General features: G+C 36.2%; 1 long non-coding RNA gene across 1 annotated transcript; it reads right to left on the reverse strand.

Moving 5' to 3' along the window:
• Nucleotides 1-1822: 1822 nt before the first annotated feature.
• LOC121366400 lies at nt 1823-4372 on the reverse strand. Its single transcript, XR_005957148.1, has 3 exons — nt 3799-4372; nt 3634-3675; nt 1823-1911 (listed from the first exon to the last, which is right to left on the reverse strand). It is a non-coding gene; the product is annotated as an uncharacterized LOC121366400 (long non-coding RNA).
• Nucleotides 4373-5784: the final 1412 nt, after the last annotated feature.

The raw sequence follows: 5784 nt of genomic DNA on the forward strand, positions 1-5784 counted from the left end.
GCCTCTGTTTGCGCTCCCCAACTGGTACCTGAGATGGCTCTTAGCAAGTTTAGAGTATTTTTTGAGTTCCTGACTATGTCATTGATATGGTCACTAAAGGTTAGTTTTGAGTCAAAAGTTACACCTAGAAATTTAAATGTTTTGACTCTTGGAATTATTTTATCACCTGATTTAAGTTGGTGATTATCTGATTTATTGACTTTATTAAAAAACATATAGACAGTTTTGTTTTAGTTTCTGATAGTTTAATGCCCCAGTCCAGGGCCCATTTGTTAAGTCTATTCATATCAGCTTGCATTAGGTGAAATAAATTAGTGGTTGTGTTGCCTGTGCGCCAGATGGCGCAATCATCGGCAAATAGTGCTGTGTTTAATGGCGTGGTCGTTTTTGTTTTTCCTTTAGCATTAAGTGCTTCAGTTATGTCATTAATAAAAATGTTGAATAAGGTTGGTGAGAGGACCGAACCTTGTGGTATGCCATTAATTATTTCGGTTCTATCTGAATAGTGACCGTTGACTCTAACTGAGATTGATCTATTATGGATGAAATTGTTGATAAAATTGAACATATTACCTTTAATACCGTTACTCTGTAGTTTATTTAGTAGACCTTGACGCCATACCATATCAAAAGCTTTTTCAATATCTATGAATATTGTTAAAACCTTATGAGGTTTTCGAAATGCATCATTAATACTATTTTGTAATCTTAACTATTTCATCTATTGTTGAATGTTTAGTTCTAAATCCGCTCTGTACATTAGTTATTAGGTTATTTTCGAGTAGGTAATTGTTGAGTCGTTTATTGATAATAGTTTCTAAGGTTTTGCACATGTGGGACGTGAGTGTTATCGGTCTATAACTCCCTGGGAGGGAATGGTCTTTTCCCGTTTTAGGGGGACTAAAGCATTCTGCATGTTTCCACGCAGTGGGCATTTGACCCTCCCTCCAGATTCGGTTAAAGAGCGATAACACTACCTTTAGGGCTACGTCCGGCATGTGCTTGAGTAATGTGTAACTTATTTGATAACATTGTTATCGGTTTATTAAATTCTAAATTATCAGTAGTTGGGTGATTTGCTGTTTTAGTATCATTAGTTGGTAGAGAGTTATCTTTCTTAAGTTTCTCAAAAAATTGTTTAGGAACATTTTCGTTGCTACTGTTTTTACTGAAAGTTTTACTGAGAAGGTCGGCAGTGTTAGAGAGGCCTGTTTGGAGGCGTGACCTTGGCCTTGGTATGAGTCATATCATGACCTACTTTCTCGTGACCTACTTTCTCATGACGTAACTGACCTACTGACCTACTTAGACCAGACGCCCGAGTGTATAAAAAGTTGCGCCATTCCGAGCTGAACCACAAACATTGCAGCTGTTAGATAACTGTATCGGACTGTCATTATTTGATTGTGAGGAAGATTCACCGAGAAAAAAAGTAAGTATGTATTATAGTTTATAAATTTAACTACTATAGGGATAAGTATGAATTGGTGGTAGAAAAATAATTATACAATAAATGTGTATTTAACGATGTAAAGGTGATGCGTTTATTTTTAAGCTTAGAAATGTGACACCCCCCTCCCCCCTAAATATACGAAACACATTTTAATATAAATAAAAGTTTTACCAGCGAAAAACGTACGTTATTTGAAGACTGAACATCATTTTTCGCATATCACATGAATGCTTTGTCGCACTCGACACAGCTACAAAATAATTGCTGTATACTGGAGAGAATGAAACAGTTAACATACTCTACTTTCCTAATCAGCCGACGATCGAATTACTATACCCAGGTTATTATTGGCCCAACATCATAACACAGTTTTATTTTATTGTTTATTTACAGTGTATCGTGAAACTTGCAATGACCTGATGATCATTGCAAGAACTCGTTTTTGTTCCTGTCTGCCCCTGAAAAAGAAGAAGAAACCCCATTAAATGTTGATTTTGTTTTTTAACAGCTTAAGATATTTAACACAAATGAACAACAACAAATCGGATGTTGATTGCGCGAACCGTGCACGAGAAAACAAACCGAACCAAAATGATAACGGTCACGTGATATACCAACGTCTGTGACATTAAAAATAGATTGGACCTCGCTTGCTTAACGGTTTTTTCTCGACAACACGTTTTGTGAAAAAATGCAAAAAATGCATTTCGTGGTTTTACAAACATCAGGATTACCAAAAAGCACTTCAGGTGAATGGAAATGTGTATTCTAAATAATAAAATGTAAGTAAAGTGCAATTTTATTTGTGAAAAATGGGGTTTAATAGCGAAAAACAACGCCGTAATGGTTAACAAATAAACGTAACTAGGGTGTGTCCCTTTAAGAGTTGTACTGATTTTAAAATCGTTGCACTGTTTTTCCGGTTGTCAATATAGCCTCAACCATAATATCAGCGAAGCAATTATTCTATCCAATCGGCTGCCTGGTTACTTTAATTGACCTCAGTAGTGTTAAACGTACTTTCCTCCTTTTGATATCTACATATTACTAATTGTTGTTGTTTGCTATAATTTGTTATTTATTTTATTTTAATTTACCGAATATTGAAGAACAGACAAAAGACAATATAATCTGTTACACTACATGTACTTTATTAGAGTTATAGTTTAGGGTTTTTTATGTTAGCGATTAATATAAGTTGTAGAAGCATCACGAGGGGTATATGGCTTTTTATGTACCCTTTGTGTGTTCTTTTACCCCGAGCCGAAGGCGAGGGGGTAAAAGAGCACACAAAGGGTACATAAAAAGCCATATACCCCGAGAGATGCTTCTACAACGAATTTATCTTGCCGACATGTTAAACCATATAGCGAAATAATCAAAATAACGCCAGACAATAATTGTTAACAACTTATTAACGGAGCCGTACCACGCGGACGCGAACGAAACCACTTGCCAGTGACGAAAAATAGTTCCATCGATAAACGAGTTTTTAACTTCAAATGTTTGTAATACGAAATTGTCTGAAACAGATATTAAAAAACAAAAACAAACAATTTTTTTTTTTTATCAGAAATGTATGTAGTAAAATAAATATTTAAAAAAAAACCCCACAGGAATCGCGCATTAATACAATAACACCACGACCGTAATTAGGTGGCTGATTTCAACATTAAAGCTTTTAAAAGTATTGAAATAGTGTATTTTATAGTAAAAATTAAATTAATTATGTATACTTGATTGATTATCAATGTTATTTATAATCTAATTATTGCTTTAGCATTAACTGGGGTGGCTGGAAACTGTTGGAAATTACAGACGGGGTATAAGAGAATTTGGCTCCGCCCACAGGGGTATAAGGGATTTGTCCAACGGCAAACAACCAATGAGATTAAAGAATTTTACATGAAGGCGAGATAATATTTTATGTACTTTATTTTTGCTGGTCAACCAGACTATGTTTTTTATTATTCATATATGAACATGGAAATAAATTTATTGTATTGTATTGTATACTTATTCAATCAATCAACAGTATATTGTTTGTTCACTTAAACATTGACAAACAATTGATTGACATGTTGCAAAGTTTGGACAATATACGAAACAACAGAGCCTGTATTTCGTAGACGTTGAATAAAAGATAAAAAGTCTAGTAACAATTTATAAAATAATCTAACCTTAATTCCTCGAACAGACGCTCGAAATCAAAATCATCGATACTGAAAAAAGAACGACATTTAATGTAACTGAGATTTCTTAAGAGGTGTACTGATTTTAAAATCGTTGCAATATATAACTGAATGCAATTTTAATACGTAAAAAGAAGTAAATGTAAAACTTACGTTTCAAAGGGGTCCCATGGCTGTGTCCAAAGTAACGAATGACTGTTAGCAGCTGTCTTCAAAGTAATGAATGATTGTTAAGCAATGAATTTATAATCGTCATAGGCCTACTATGATGCGAGCAATCAAGTCCCGTTAACATTCCCATATGGCAACTTAATTACCGTGACGAAAAAGAACACATTTAAAAAAGATAACAACACCAGATGTTCCCGCTCCTCGTCGTGGGTACAGACTCGGCAACGGGTCTCGGCCTTTGATCCAATGATGGTGAACGGTATCCAAGGAAGAGGTGACTAAACCTTCATTGGATAAAGGCACTTTAAGTCAATGCGACTAACTGCCTAATACCAGCGGAACCACAATGAACGCGGGAAAGCGCTCCTCTCCTGGGGTGGATAATGACATCATTGTCACCTATCGAGATGTTAACATACACACGCTAACGACAGTGGACAATACGTTTACAAATAAGTGGCGTTCTTTAGTAAAGACCATGAAATAACAGGTGCCGGAATACAGGTACACAGCTTTAACTAATTAAATATGTTTTATTGTTAAAGACCACCGTTCACCATTTCACCGCTCACCATTTCTCGTGACGTAAACAATGGAGCCAGCTGCCAGACAATTAATTTGCGTATAATCATTATGACAAGCGAAAACACTGTCCTTGTTCATCTACGTAATATGAAGCTATTTACCTCCAAACAAGGAATTACCCTACCGTATCGTTTCGTTATGTAAATTAAATTAGATTTTTTTTCACATACGTGTTGTGGTTTAATGGATAGAGCGTAAGCGCACGGCACGGGCGAATCGAGTTCGCCTCTCAGTAGTGTAATTGTTTTGTTTTGTGTTTTTGTATAGTTTTTTCTTTCTTATATAGATCTATAGTTGTTTATTCTCTATTTGTTAGGTATACAAAACAAAATTTCACGAATATAGTAAATATTGAATGTGAATGTGAATAAAAAATTGCGGTATTGAATTTCTAACAGTCACGCGTATTAACGTGTGTGTGTGTGTGTGTGCGTGTGTGTGCGTGTGTGTGAAACACCCCAGCCCATTGCTTTGAAGAAAGAACGCGTGACTGCAACTGAACGCTCCGACCTAAACTATGATCTTTTAACTGCATTTTAAACACAAGTATTTCCCTAGAGTACAAGCCTTTTTACAGGGTTTTTTAATTACAAAATGGGTAAATACAGTGGTCGATCTAGGATCGATCCCCGTCTGTGGCCCATTAAGCTATAGCTAACTAGTGTATTATGTCTGGCATATCAAATGTCGTGGTATGTTCTGTCGTGTACACACAGCTCGTGCTACTATAAAGTAGCGGTAGAAATATCCAATCACAAATCTAGTCATAGAGTAAAAAAACCGCAATGGTTTGGGGTTTTTTTTGTTTTTTTTTCTAAATTACAATCACTGGTCTCTCTAGATACAACTACACATGAAATGGACACACATTGGGTTACATCGAGAGGCCTTAAGGGCGACATGTAAATAATATGAGTGTTCATTTCTCTTCATCATTGTCATCCTCCTCATCGTCGGTATCGTCGTCGTCTTGTTCATCCAAATATTCGCTGATCCAGGAACGATACTGATTTAATTTAGAACGAATCTGTGGTCTCACATCTCTGTCTGGATTCACAAACTGTAGAATTTTCCTGGTGTTGGGACCTTTGTCAAAGTAATGCATATATGTCAGAAAGCGAGAGTACGTGTCTTTAAATAACTTCCATTGCAATGTATTCATGTTTCTTTCGATGGCATCTTGGGACATGTTTTTTTCTTAGTAGCGTTTCCTCTTGCCCTGGAGATAGTCATGACTGATGTCGAATTCACGTTCCACCATGAGACGAATGCCTTCGTTTTCCAGGTCGGGCGACGGCTCTCCATTTCCCTCTTCGCACGTTTTCACGTGTCGCTGCAAGTTGCTTCCGTCTTTAAAGACCCGACCACACGTATGGCAAGACT

Source organism: Gigantopelta aegis, unplaced genomic scaffold (genome assembly GCF_016097555.1).
Source record: "Gigantopelta aegis isolate Gae_Host unplaced genomic scaffold, Gae_host_genome ctg5554_pilon_pilon:::debris, whole genome shotgun sequence".
Taxonomy (NCBI): Eukaryota; Metazoa; Mollusca; class Gastropoda; order Neomphalida; family Peltospiridae; genus Gigantopelta; species Gigantopelta aegis.